The sequence below is a fragment of the Odocoileus virginianus genome, chromosome 28 (genome assembly GCF_023699985.2).
Source record: "Odocoileus virginianus isolate 20LAN1187 ecotype Illinois chromosome 28, Ovbor_1.2, whole genome shotgun sequence".
Taxonomy (NCBI): domain Eukaryota; kingdom Metazoa; phylum Chordata; class Mammalia; order Artiodactyla; family Cervidae; genus Odocoileus; species Odocoileus virginianus.
Window position 1 is genome coordinate 5,733,673 of NC_069701.1, and position 13,592 is coordinate 5,747,264.

Here is a 13,592-nt window from a genome sequence, read left to right on the forward strand (position 1 = left end):
TTTGCTTTAAAAAAAGGTTATTAATGGTTTAGCCATTGCTCAAAACACTTCAGCATCTCGCAGTCTGAAAGCATGACTGGAGAAGCCAAAACAGTGTGTTGAGAGGAAACAACTGTCTGGTAAGAGTAGCTGGACTAAAGGAAAACTATCACGAGGGCCAAACAAAATAAACTAAGTGTCACAGCTACCCCTGAATTAGAGATTTCTCGTCATAAAATACACCAACACATTGAAAAAGGTCAAATTTTGTAGAAACAAAAAAAAAATTATCTTTCTTTAATCCAGCACTCGCTTTTTCTTTGTCTTCCTATGTATGAACTCATCTTCTTATGTAATACTGATTAGCACATACTTCAGGAAAGACTACCCCGGAACAGTATTAGTAGCCATACATTGATGAAGAAATTCCATCACGTTATACTAGTGTTGTTATTGTTGCTGCTGTTGTTCAGTTGCTAATCTGTGTGCAACTCTTTGCAGTCCCATGGACTGCATATGCCAGGCTTCCCTGACCTTCACCATCTCCTGGAGTTTGCTCAAACTCACGTCCGTTGATCCAGTGATGCCATCCAACCATCTCATCCTCTGTCGCCCCCTCCTCCTTCTGTACTGTCTTTCCCAGAATCGGGGTCTGTGCTGAACAGAAGTCCATGTTTGTCTTTCTGTTAGCCAAAGATTTAAGTTAATTAAAATCTGACATGACAGTTTTGGCTTAATATACTTCATGGATTTTTTACACTTTGACACTACTTCTCATTGCCAGGGTAAATAAAAATTTCTGTCTTGGAGTCTACTTTAAGGAAATGGAACATAGAGCCAGATCAAGACCTCAGATACTAACACATCAAAGTTTTGAGAAACATTAGCTGTCACATTTTTTAATTTCAATTCTAGAGTTTAAGAAATGAGAGTAGTTATCCACCCAAGTGTTAGTGCATGTAGTTTTCCATGATGAGTACCCACCATCAAAAGTACTCTAAGAGACCCTCTGAAGAAAGCTCTTGCATTAGAAAACTGCAAAATCTTATAAACTCCTAATACACTGGGACTGAAATCCATGATGTATTAAATACGTTCAAAATAAACCAACCAGTTTGCTCAGTCACCTGAGGCACTGGATTTAGATTCCAAAGATCTATAAAGAAAACTTAACCAGTAGCTGATGCTATATCTCCCCAAGTCTCAGTTTCTCATATGCAAGATGGGGATGATTATTAAAAACAACAGGACTCAAGAGAGGACTGAATAGGATGGTGTGTGGGAAGAAAATGCCTGCTTCCAATAAAAACAAAATAATTGACACTGAATTTACTTTCCTGCTTGAAATAACAACAACAAATAAGATAAAGCACTAAAAATAATAGTTTTCAAGATATTGGACATCAAGAGGTGGAGGACAGTTTATTCTTAAGAGACAGGAAATAAATGAGGTGAGCCCTCTAAGTTGAGAAGGTGGAACTGTGAGTTCAGAGAGACCATGAAAGCTAGAGGTCACAGAGCACAGAACAAAGAGGGCCATGTAACAAGAACTCGGATCTGTGCAGGCTCCCTTTTGAATATTCTGCTGAGTACTGATCACTATGTGCATGTGAAGATAACACTTGAGACCCGAGAAAGAACCACCCCAAAGGAATAGAGAGATCAGGGCTCCTGGCACCCATATGGGACAAGAACAGTGTCTGTCCCCAGCAGTCAGAATGGAAAAACTGGGCATTTCACTGGGCAGAAACAATACTTAAGAGAAACTATATAGCATTAAGGGCTTCCCAGGTGGCGCGAGAGGTAAAGAATTCACCTGCAAATGCAGGAGATGCAAGGGATGACAGTTCAATCCCTGGGTTAGAGGGATCCCCTGGAGAAAGAAATGGCAACCACTCCAATATTCTTGCCTGGAAAGTCCCATGGACAGAGGAGCCTGGTGGGCTACAGTCCATGGGGTTGCAAAGAGTCAAACACAACTGAGCGATTAAGTATACACAGCACATGTATTAAGTATACACATGAACAGGATATATTAGAGAAGAAAAATATCTCAACTCAGTGACCACAGGTCCAGCTTAAGGGGAAAAAAAATTTGGAAAAGAAGAGAAAATTAAACCCAAAGTAAATGGAAGAAATGAAGTAATAGATCAGAGTGAAAAGTCAATGAAATAAAACAGAAACACAATAGAGCAAATCAGTGAACCTAAAGCTTGGTTGTTTGAAAAGATCAACAAAACTGAAGATGCAGACTGATCAAGAAGAGGCAGGAAACACAAATTACCACTGTCAGGAGTGAGAGCGGTACATCACTACAGTGCCTACAGATATGAAAAGGAAAATAAGGAAATGTTTTTTTAAAACATCTAATAAATGTTAACTTAAAACAGAGAAGTTCCTTGAAATTCAAAAACTATAGGGCTTCACAGAAGAACAGACAGCCTAAATAGTCCTATATCTCTTAAAGAAATCAAATTTAAATTTAATTTAGTTAAAACTTTATCATAGTAGGAGTATGATAAAGTAGTAGTAGTTAAAAACTTTATCTCACACACACACACACACTAATCCCTCTAAGCTTTATGTTTCAACTGGTGAAATGCCACCAAATATTTAAGGAAGAACTGATATAAATTCTACATAAACTCTACCAGAAAATTAGAGAGGCAAGAATACTTCCCAGTTCAATCAATGAAGCTGGCATTGCCTTGTACAAAAATCAGACCAAGATGATCACAAGAAAACTACAAACCAATATGCTTCATAAGCATTGGTATAAATATTCCAAACAAAATTTTAGCAAATCATATCCAACAAATGTAAAAAGTATATTATGTTATGAACAAGTATGATTTATCCCCACATGTAAGAGTGATTAAATAGTCAAAGATTCATCAAAGTAATTTTATGAGTAAAGTCGTTCACTTGTGTCCGACTCTTTGCGACCCCATAGGCTCTACAGTCCATGGAATTTTCCAGGCCAGAATACCAGACAGGGTGGCCTTTCCCTGCTCCAGAGGATCTTCCCAACCCAGGGACAGAACCCAGATCTCCCACATTGCAGGCAGACTCTTTACCAACTGTGCCACAAAACCTATGAAACTGTTAAATGTGTTGAAACCTAATATTTATTTCTGAAAAAAATTCTCAGTAAATTAGAATTAGATATAAATCTCAAGCTAATAAGATATCCCCTTATGATTCGGCAAAGAGATTAGCTCTTACTACAAGAAGGTCTAGTCAGTGAAATATACATCAAGAAAGGAAATTAAATGCACCCAGATTTGAAACAATAAAACTGTCTTTATTAACAAATTACATGATTTCTTGCCTAAAAAAATCCAGTGGTATCTACAAAAAGTTCTAGGGAGTATATTAAGTCTGCAAGATTAACATACAAAAATCTACCGTATTTCTCTACAGTAACAGTGAACAGAAAGTAAAATTAAAAATTAGTACTGTTTAAAATAATATTAAAACTTTGAAATAATACAGGGTGTATCTAGCAATAGATATGCAACTCTTTATGATAAAAGCTACAAATCATTGCTCAGAAAATTAAAGATGACTTAAATAACTTTTTTGTTGTTTAAGATACACTGTGCACATATCATGAGACTTGATAGCATTAAGATGTCAATTCTCCCAAAATTGATCTATGGATTTGAAGAATTTTAATCAAAATCCTAGTAATCTTTTTGAAATATAAATTGAAAAACTGATTAAATATATTTTATGGAAATGCAGAGGATCTAGAATATTCAAAAAAGAACTCAATATTCAAATATTGGGCTTCCCAGGTGGCACAAGTGGTAAAGAATCCTCCTGGCAATGCAGGAGATGCAAGGGATGATGGTTCAATCCCATCCCTTGGGATTCTTCCGTTGGGAAGAATATACTTCCCAAGAATATACTTCCATTGGGAAGATCCCCTGGAGAAGGAAATGCCAACACACTCCAGTATTTCTTTTAATATTTCTGGAAAATTCCATGGACAGAGGGGCCTGGTGAGCTACAGTCCATGGGGTTGAAAAGAGTTGAAAATGATTGAGCATGCACCTGCCATATGCAAAGATAGGCTTTTTAACAAATGACACTGGAAAATCTGGATAGCTATTAGTTCACTGGAAACTCATCAACAGAAAGCAATACACTATTGATATACCTATGGAGCAGATCTCAAAATAATTATGCTGAATGAAAGAAACCAGGAAAAGGAAGATAAACACTGCGTGATTCAATTTCTATGAAACTTTAGAAAAATACAAAGTAATCTCCAGGCACAGAACACAGATTAGTAGTTGCATCAGATCCATCAGGGGATGGGAAAAGAAAGTCCATGAGGAAACTCTTGGAGGTGATGGATATATTCGTTATCTTGTTTGTTGAAATGATTTCACAAAAGAAAACATAAATAAAAATTTATGTTTACCAAATTGCTCAATTTCAAATGTGCAGTGCATTGTATGTCAATTTTATCTTAATAAAGGTCTTTAGAGGTGTTTAAGTACATATATATTGATATTGTTGTTCAGTCACTAAGTTGTATCCGACTCTTTTGCAACCCCGTGGACTGTAGCCCACCAGGCTCCTCTGCCCACAGGATTTCCCAGGCAAGAATACTGGAGTGGCTTGCCATCTGCTTCTCCAGGGGATCTTCCCGACCCAGGGATCAAACCTGTGGTCTCCTGCATTGGCAGGCGGATTATTTATCAATGACCACCTGGAAAGCCCCTGTTCAGAGAGTAGGATACTGGAATTATGATTTCTAGGTGATGGAAGAATAGAGGATATGCCATTATGCATGTGGCAGCATAAATTGTATGTTTATTTGCCTTCCCCATCATGCAACACTATTCTTTTCAATAAAGGATACCACTAAGCCACCTGGGAAGTGTTACATAAAAATTATATAACAATTAAAAAATTATGTAACAATATATCTTATACAAATTATATTAGTATATCATATTAGGATAGGTATAAAATATATATTATATAAAAATGTATCATTTTTTCCGAGACCTTGTCTCAGGCTTTAGAGAAGTTTAGCAAATAACTAAGTTCTCTATCTCTTATATCTCTTGTGATTTTGATGCCCAGAGTCAAATAGAAGTTGATTTTATAGAAGGATTTTTTTCCCTCTTGCTTTTCATCCCTAAGCTCATCCCTTTTGGGCTGCCCAGTGAGTGGAGCTGACTCAGGAGGCTGTGCTGAGTGATGGACAGAAGGCTACTGAGTGAGGAGCTGTGTTAAATTCAGCTCCACCACTCACTCGCTCTGTAATCTTGGACCAGTCACTTAGCCTTGCCTTCTTTAATGATACAATGTAAATAATACTTATATTTCAGAGTCATCATGAAGGTAAAACAAGATGGTATAGGTAAAGATTCTAACAAAAGGATCTCTAGAAATGTTCTATTGTACTTTATGCTTATAAATTATCACAATAGATTGTACTTTAAAAAACACTTATGCTTACATTATTGTGAAGAAGAAATGTACCAGGTGGTATGGTTGAATATGTTTTCTAATAATCTCATGGCTACAGGTGATGATTGTGTGTGTGCTCAGTCACTTCAGCCTGTCTGAGTCTTTGCGACCCTGTGGACTGTAGACCGCCATGCTCCTCTGTCCATGGGGATTCTCCAGGCAAGAACACTGCAGTGGGTTTCTGTGCCTGCCTCCACGGGATCCTTGCAACCCAGGGATTCAACCTGCGTCTCTTCTATCTCCTGCATTGGAAGGTGGCCTCTTTCCCACTATCGCCACCTGGGAAGCCCGCATATTATTAGAATACAATATAAAAAAAACAGATGGGTTCCTCTGCCTGCTGGTGGCCCTAGTGTTCATACTAACGTGGGTGTTTTAGTCTAGTATACTTGCCTTATAACAAGTGCCATTCCCTGAAGACACTATAGACAGCAAATCTCAATTGTAATCGGATTGCTCAGTGTCGGATGCTATATATGAGTTTATCCACATCACCATGGCAACTGTGTGGGATAACTGTTGCCTCAGCCCACGTGCTTGGCCTGGAGTTTTGACATTTCAGTAATTGCCAGTGTCGCAACCTTTAAAAATTGTCAAGAACTGGCACCCAGGCCATATGGCTACTAAATAAAGAAGCTACTGTCCCCTACAGCTGTGATGGGCATTGAGGTGACAGGAGAGCTTCTATCAAAGATGCAGTCACCAAGAAAATGATGCGAAAGAACATGACCATTAAAAGATGATGTGAATTAGCAAATTGTGGTTGCATCCTGACAACATGCTGGGGTAGAATCCAGGGAAAACACATGCTCTGGTACTTGACTTCAGGGTATCCATATAAATGAGTAAAAAGATGTACTATTAAAACTAGCAACTTGTTTATCTCTTCAGCAAATACTTACTTAATGCCTATTATGTGCCCCTCATTTATTTTTAGGTTCTAGGGCTATAGCAGGAAACAAAACAGACAAAAATTTCAATATCTTCCTGAATGGAGCTTAACATTCCTGTTAGAGGAAGACAGGAAAAAATTAAGTACTTAAGTAAGTTATACTATGTTAGATGATGATAATTGCTAAGAGGAAGATAAACTAGGGAAATAGGATTTAGAATGTGAGAGAGAGCACAATTAAACAGGGTGGTCAGGGACAATCTTACTGAGGATGTGACTTGGTAAATCCCAGGAGGAGATGAGGGAGTAACATGGGGGAAACAGGTGGACATGGAGGAAGATGATTCCAGGAGGGGAACCACAGGGACAAAGTCCGGAGAAGGGCATGAGCTGCCGTATTTGAGGAAGCAGTTGGAAGGCCGCGCGGCCGGAGCAGAGTTCAGGGAACCCGGCAGATGATGGCAAAGAGGTCACAGCGGGGAGGTCTTGTAGGGTCGCCTGGCACTGCTTTGACCTTGGCTTTTATTCAAATGAAATGTGAAACCTTTAGAGGACTGGGCAAAGGAACGGGCTGCACTGACTTTTTTATTAAAGATCACTTTATGTTAAGAACAGATGGTAGACATACAGCACATGAACTCCGCTCAATGTTATGTGGCAGCCTGGATGGGAGGGGAGTTTAGGGGAGAATGAATTTATGTGTATGTGTGGCTAAGTCCCTTTCTTGTTCATCTGAAATGATCGCAGCATTGTTAACTGACAACACCCCAATACACAATAAAAAGTTTAAACAAAAATGAACAGATAGTAGGCGTGGGCATAAAAGAAAGCACAGAGATAATTAGAAGACTGATGAGATATCAGGATGAGATATCATGCCTTGGATCCACACAGTAGCAGTTGGAAGCAATGGGCATTTTTGATTAGTGAAAGTCAAACCCAGGGAACCTCCATTTGCTGAGTTCTTCTCTACACCAGGCACGTGAAACGAGGTTCATGTACAGTTGTATCATTTGTTCTCCATGTAGTTCTCCTGGACAGTGCGTGCTAAGTCGCTTCTGTCATGTCTGACTCTGCAACCCCGTGAACTGCAGCCCATCAGACTTTGTCCATGGGATTCTCCTCCTGGCCACCCAGGGAAGATGCCCTGGAGGAGCGCCTGGCAAACCACTCCAGTATTCTTGCCTGGAGACAAGTAGTATAACTATCTCGTTCAACAGGAAACTGAAGCTTGGGCAGGTTCACTAGCTTTTCTAAGATAAGCTGCACCACACACATTGAATTCAGCCTGACTCCAGAGTCCACACTCTGCCACAAGAGCTCTCAGCTTCAAAGCACTGCAGGGATATGTGACTCCATCAGTGAGACTCACAGAAGTCTACGGGTAGGAGAAATCAGTACGGATCCGCGGGTCAGGGTATCCAAGGAGACTTGGAAGGGACAGCTTGGATGGGATGTGGGTGCGTGGAGAGGAGGGCTCAGGCCAAAGTAGCCCATGCAAAGAGAAAAACAGTGCTGGAGGAGAAGAGTCCCTTACAAAGGGGGGCTTCCACTTGTTTAGGGACAATCATGACAGGATCGCAACCCACAAGTCCTGTGATAGAATGCTTCACCATCTACATCAGACTGTTGTGTGAGCAAGAAATAAACTTTTATGAAGCTGGCAGAAATCTGAGGGTTGTCACAGACGGTATATTTACTACTCTGACTTTATACATTAATACCTTCCCACGACTGCTAAGGGGCAGCAGCTCCCAGGCTTTCATCGAGATGTGCAAATGCTCCACCACTCCAAAGTGACTACAGAAATCAGAGGATGCATCCGTTTCCATGGCAACTCCCACCGAGCTGCTGCTTCCAAAATATTTACTGATTAATTCAAAGCTTCATGACTATCAGAGCAGATATTAAATATGACCGAAGTGGCATGTGCTTTCTTTTCCAAGAAATAAAGTATTAATCCAAGTTCAGGGCATTTATTAAACTTCTTCTATAGCTTCTTTACCCAATTACCAGTTTTTGAACTTCCATTAAACATGCTCATGACTTTGTTCAAGAGTTGTTAAGAGAAGATGCAAAGATTAGCTAGCAATTGATCTCTTTCTTCTTTCCAGGTATGTTATAATTTACCTGGAGATACCTTTAAAAGAAGGTTACACAGGACTTCCCTGGTGGTCCTGGTGGAGAGTCTACCTGCCCATGCAGGGGACATGGGTTCAATCCCTAACGCAGGAAGACTGCACATGCCACAGGGCAGCTAAGGGCGTGCCCCGCAACTACTGAAGCTGGCGTCTAGAGCTGGTACTCTGCAATAAGATAAGTCAGCGCAGTGAGAAGCCCGCACACCGCAACGGGAGGGTAACCCCCCTTCACAGCAACCAGAGAAAGCCCGCAGCACAGCCAGCAATTAGTTAATTAAAAAATGATTAATCTATACATGTTAAGTAGAAACTAAGTGAAATGGTCCTTAAGAGCTCTAGGCATTAGCAAAGGTAGAAAACGCTTGTGTCTGGGGACGTTAGGACTTCACGATATGGTTAGCATGTGAGTCCTGAAGTTTGGTTGGGCTGCAAGAGGGAGAGTTTGAGGCAGAGTGTTCCAGGCTTGGAAGACTACAAAAATGGAAGACTGGGACTGAGAAAATATAAGGCCAGTGCAGATAACGGAGGGTAAACTTTTTTCAACCAGAGTGGAAGTGTCACATGGAACAACAGACAAGGCTGGGCCGTGACAGTGGGAAAAGATCTCCTAAGGACCAAGTATGCTAGGCCGTGACAGGGGGAATTTTCTTCTACATATTAAGTAATTGACAGAAACACTTGAGCAAGAAAACTATGATAAAAATCACACTTAAAAACATTAATCCGACAGTATCACTTGAAGCTCATCAGATGAAATAGAGGTCAGTACTAGATGTGAGCAAGAAATGACCTTTTATTGCATGAAGCTGCTGGGAATCGGAGGCTGTAACAGCATGTGCTGTTGAATGACATGAGAGTGGTGTGACTTTGGTGATGTTCGCAGGGCTGAGGGGAGAGGAGGAGTCAGAGGTGACGTCAAGATTTCAACTGTGGGCTCTCGAGAAAATTTTGTTAACAGGGAAAAGGGAGACAGGGTGGGTAAGGAAGATGAGTTTGGCGCAAAATGTTTCAAGTGTGAAGCTACACAGGCAGACGTGTGAAGCGAATGAGGGACATGGAGTCGGTACCGCAGCGGCCTGCAGCGCTAATGGAGAGCCCCCGGGGCAAAGCGACTGGCAGTCAGCGGAAGACTGGAAGCCTGGAAGCAGGAAGAACTCAAAGCTCGAGGCAAATGAGTACTGTCCTTAGTATCTGTGTTTCAGACAGTAACTGCAGGAAGATCAGGGACCCTTAGAGACCTGAAAATGTTTCACAAAGAACTGAGATTGATATATTGTAAACTGATATATTGTGACAAATACATTGTGTATGACAAATGTGACTGATTCTTGAGTGGTGAATTTGCACAAGTGGAAAGTTAAGGCATCATCATAGGGATGCAACTGTTGGCATTGGACTAGCCTGTCAAATGCCAAAGTCATTTATATCCTGAATTTTCTGCTTCGTACTTTGCTACTCTGGACAAAGGGCTCCCCAGGCAGAGCACTGGTAAAGAATCCAGCTGCCTGTGCAGGAGATGCAAGAGACTTGGGTTTGACCCCTGGATCGAGAAGATCCCTGAAGAATGAAAGTACTGAAGCACTGGGAACCTGCTCCAGTACTCTTGCCTGGAAAATCCCATGGACAGAGGAGTCTGGTGGGGCTACAGTCCCTGGGGCTGCAGAAGAGTCAGACACGACTTCATGATGAGACAACAACACTGGACAAGTGACTGAAATGCTCTTTCCACACTTTCTTCTCTTATAAGTTTGGGATGACATTAAATGCCTACTTGATAGCAGTCTTACGAGAAGAACATAGACTAGTACCTATGGAGCATTTAACAGTGTCTCAGTTCAGCCTACCAAAACAAAATACTGTAGGCTAGGATGTTTAAGTCTGACCAAGATCACGCTGCCAGTATGGTTGGGCTGTGGTGAGGACCTCTTCCTGGCTTGCAGACAGCCACCTCCTCACTGGGCAGAGAAAAACAGAGCAAGCTCTCTGGTGTCTCTGCTTATAAGGACCCTAATCCCATGATGAGGGCCCCACCCTCAGATCTCACAGGCCCCATCTCAAATACCCCTCAGAGGTCCTGTCAACACACTGGCAGTTAGGACCGCAACGTGCAGATTTTGAGGGGACACAAGTCGGTCCATGGCACGTAGTCTCTAGCATTTAGTAAAATTCAAAATACCATATCACTAGTAGCATTTTTCTTCTGCACAGTGTTTTTCTCTAGAAATTTCACAGAGCTTCTTATGAATCCCAGCATTTCAGAATAAATACAAGAATGTGATTCTAAGAACAACAACAAAAAAAGAATGCAATTCTAGGAATTCAGCCAAAATTTACAATGCATGATAAATGCAACTCAAACAAGTTTAAGTCACAGACCTCTACCGGGTACAGTAGAAACACAAGAGGTCTGTGCATTTGTGAACCATGTGCAAACCCTTGCTTCTACAAACATTCCAGGTCAAAATGTTTTCCAGATTCTGCTTGGATTGGTGTATGTTGCATCTGAGAAATTCTAGCAAAATATAAAAACCTTATTCAAGGGTATTTAATGGTTCTAAAACACTTTATTTGGCATTTAGTAAATTCCTTCAAAGCGGATATTTCTGTAAATTTCTGGATAACTAAGGGTAATTGGACATCATGTGGGAGATTTGGGACAACAAAATTGGTATTTGAACTGACTGCCTCAAAAGCACATGGCAAATTTTGTTTCGTGGGAGTTCCCTTGATGCCTGAAATTTTAAGCCTCTGATCCCACTTTATCTGATGTTATTTTTTCTTCCTTCCATGTCTCTTAGTTTCTTTGGAGGAGGTGAAGAAGTAGGCATGGACCAGGGTTTCCTTTTACGTTCTCAGGCAATATTTAATTAAACCTCAATTAGTGATGAGAGAGAAGAAAAGTCATCTGCTGATTCTTTCTAAACTGAATTATCTGGTTCAAATAGTAACAGGTAACAGAAGAATGTTCTCCATCATGAGGTCAGCTTCCAGGGTACAAGGCATCTGCTATCCCAGATGAGGAATTATGAGTAAATTTTATGTCTGTATTCTCTTTGTCAAATAATTCAGTTCCAGAAATCTTTTGGTCCATGGTTCTACTTCAATATAAAATTAAATAATTTGCCTCTTTTGGACTGTAGGCACCCATATAAATACCTATGAAATACTAAATAGAGTAAAACCAGTAATTATTACAAAAAATTAATAGTAGAATTAGAATTCAAATAATTAGTCATTAGTTGTCCAGCTGATAACAGGTTGCTTTTCCAAACAAGAATCTGACTCATGTCAGGATTTGGGTTGTAATCACTGGAAACCAATTTTAGCTTGGCTCTCTTAAGTAAAATAAATACATATAAAAATAAATAAATGCTATTATTTGGAAGAATATTGTGGCCTCCCAGGATCTACTGTAGCTAGAGGACTAAGTTGGTAAACTTGGACCAGTTCCCAAAGGCCATGAAACAGGAAGCTCAGCTTTCAGCAGTTTGGCCAGAGTATCACTGTACTTGGACCCTATCCACTCACTTTATTTTTAATAAATAGCAGCTATGCTTTGATTTACTTCACTTTCTCCACATTCCTGGGAAAAAGCTTCCAATTCCTTGAGCCTGAGTTATATTCCTGTTACCTGACAACCAGGGCATGGAAAATGCAGGAGGAAACAGCTACTTCAGCTTCCCTAATGAAAGGAATATATGGTCTTCTAGAATCTAAGTACAATGAGGAGTTCATCAGTATTAGGAAGGGATTTGGATTCTAGGCAACCAAATAGTGAAGTTTACTATTGCTTAATTCAGTAATTGGAAATGATATAAGTGCTTTCATTACCAACATCATTATCATAATTAACATTTAATAAGCAGTTATTTGCTTGCTAGGCTCTGTCTCATTTTAAGCTCCCAACAATCTTATGAGAGATAGCTACCTTTAGCATTCTTTTATGGAAAAAAATGGAAGAAAAAATACTTAGGTTAAATGACTTGCCCAAGATTACACAGCTAGTAAGTAGCAAAGCAAGCTCAAACTTCAGGCTGTGTAACTCCAAATAAGCTAAAGCATGTGCACACACAGGGAGTTGACTTCTCGGCTGCTACTAGGCAATTTTATAGATTATTAAATACACCTGGTGCTTAACAAGTACCTGCTGAAAACACGGCTTGAACAGCTGGAGTATACAGTTGGTGCTCAATACTTGTTGAATGAATAAAGAAATGTATATTACATCATGCAAAATGCTGGGCTGAATGACTCACAAGCTGGAATTAAGACTGCCAGAAGAAATAAAATATCAACCACCTCAGATATGCTGACGATATCACTCCAATGGCAGAAAGTGAAGAGGAATCAAAGAGCCTCTTGATGAGGGTGAAAGAGGAGAGTGAAAAAGCTGGCCTAAACTCAACAGTCACAACATCCAGTCTCATCCCTACTTGGCAAATAGAAGGGAAGGAAGTGGAAACAGTGACATATTTTATTTTCTTGGGCTCCAAAATCACTATGGACAGTGACTGAAGCCATGAAATTAAAGACACTTCCTCCTTGAAAGAAAAGCTATGACAAAACTCTGTTCAATTTAGTTGTGCAGTCATGTCTGACTCTTTGTGACCCCATGGACTGCAGCACGCCAGGCCTCCCTGTCCATCACAAACTCCCAGAGCTTGTTCAAGTTCATGTCCATTGAGTCGGTGGTGCCATCCAGCCATTTCATCCTGTCATCCCTGTCTCCTCCTGCCTTCAATCTTTCCCAGCATCACGGTCTTTTCCAATGAGTCAATTCTTCACATCAGGTGGTCAAAGTATCAGAGTTTCAGCTTCAGCATCAGTCCTTCCAATGAATATTCAGGACTGATTTCCTTTAGGATTGACTGGTTTGATCTCCTTGCATACCGAGGGACTCTCAAGAGTCTTCTCCAGCACCACAGTTCAAAAGCATCAATTTTTCGGCACTCAGCTTTCTTTATGATCCAACTGTCACATCCATACATGACTACTAAAAAACCATAGCTCTGACTAGACGGATCTTTGTCAGCAAAGTAATGTCTCTGCTTTTTAATATGCTGTCTAGGTTGGTGATAGCTTTTCTT

The 13,592-nt window shown here is 40.4% G+C and overlaps 1 protein-coding gene and 1 long non-coding RNA gene across 5 annotated transcripts in view; one reads left to right on the forward strand and one right to left on the reverse strand.

Moving 5' to 3' along the window:
- The window catches only part of GRM5 (glutamate metabotropic receptor 5), a 596,160-nt gene that overhangs the window by 445,433 nt on the left and 137,135 nt on the right, over window positions 1–13,592 (forward strand). The window lies entirely within an intron of this gene.
- The window catches only part of LOC139031771 (uncharacterized), a 59,639-nt gene that overhangs the window by 7,413 nt on the left and 38,634 nt on the right, over window positions 1–13,592 (reverse strand). Inside the window, exon 4 of the long non-coding RNA XR_011484272.1 lies at window positions 547–662. This is a non-coding gene — a long non-coding RNA (uncharacterized lncRNA). The remainder of the gene's footprint in view (window positions 1–546; window positions 663–13,592) is intronic.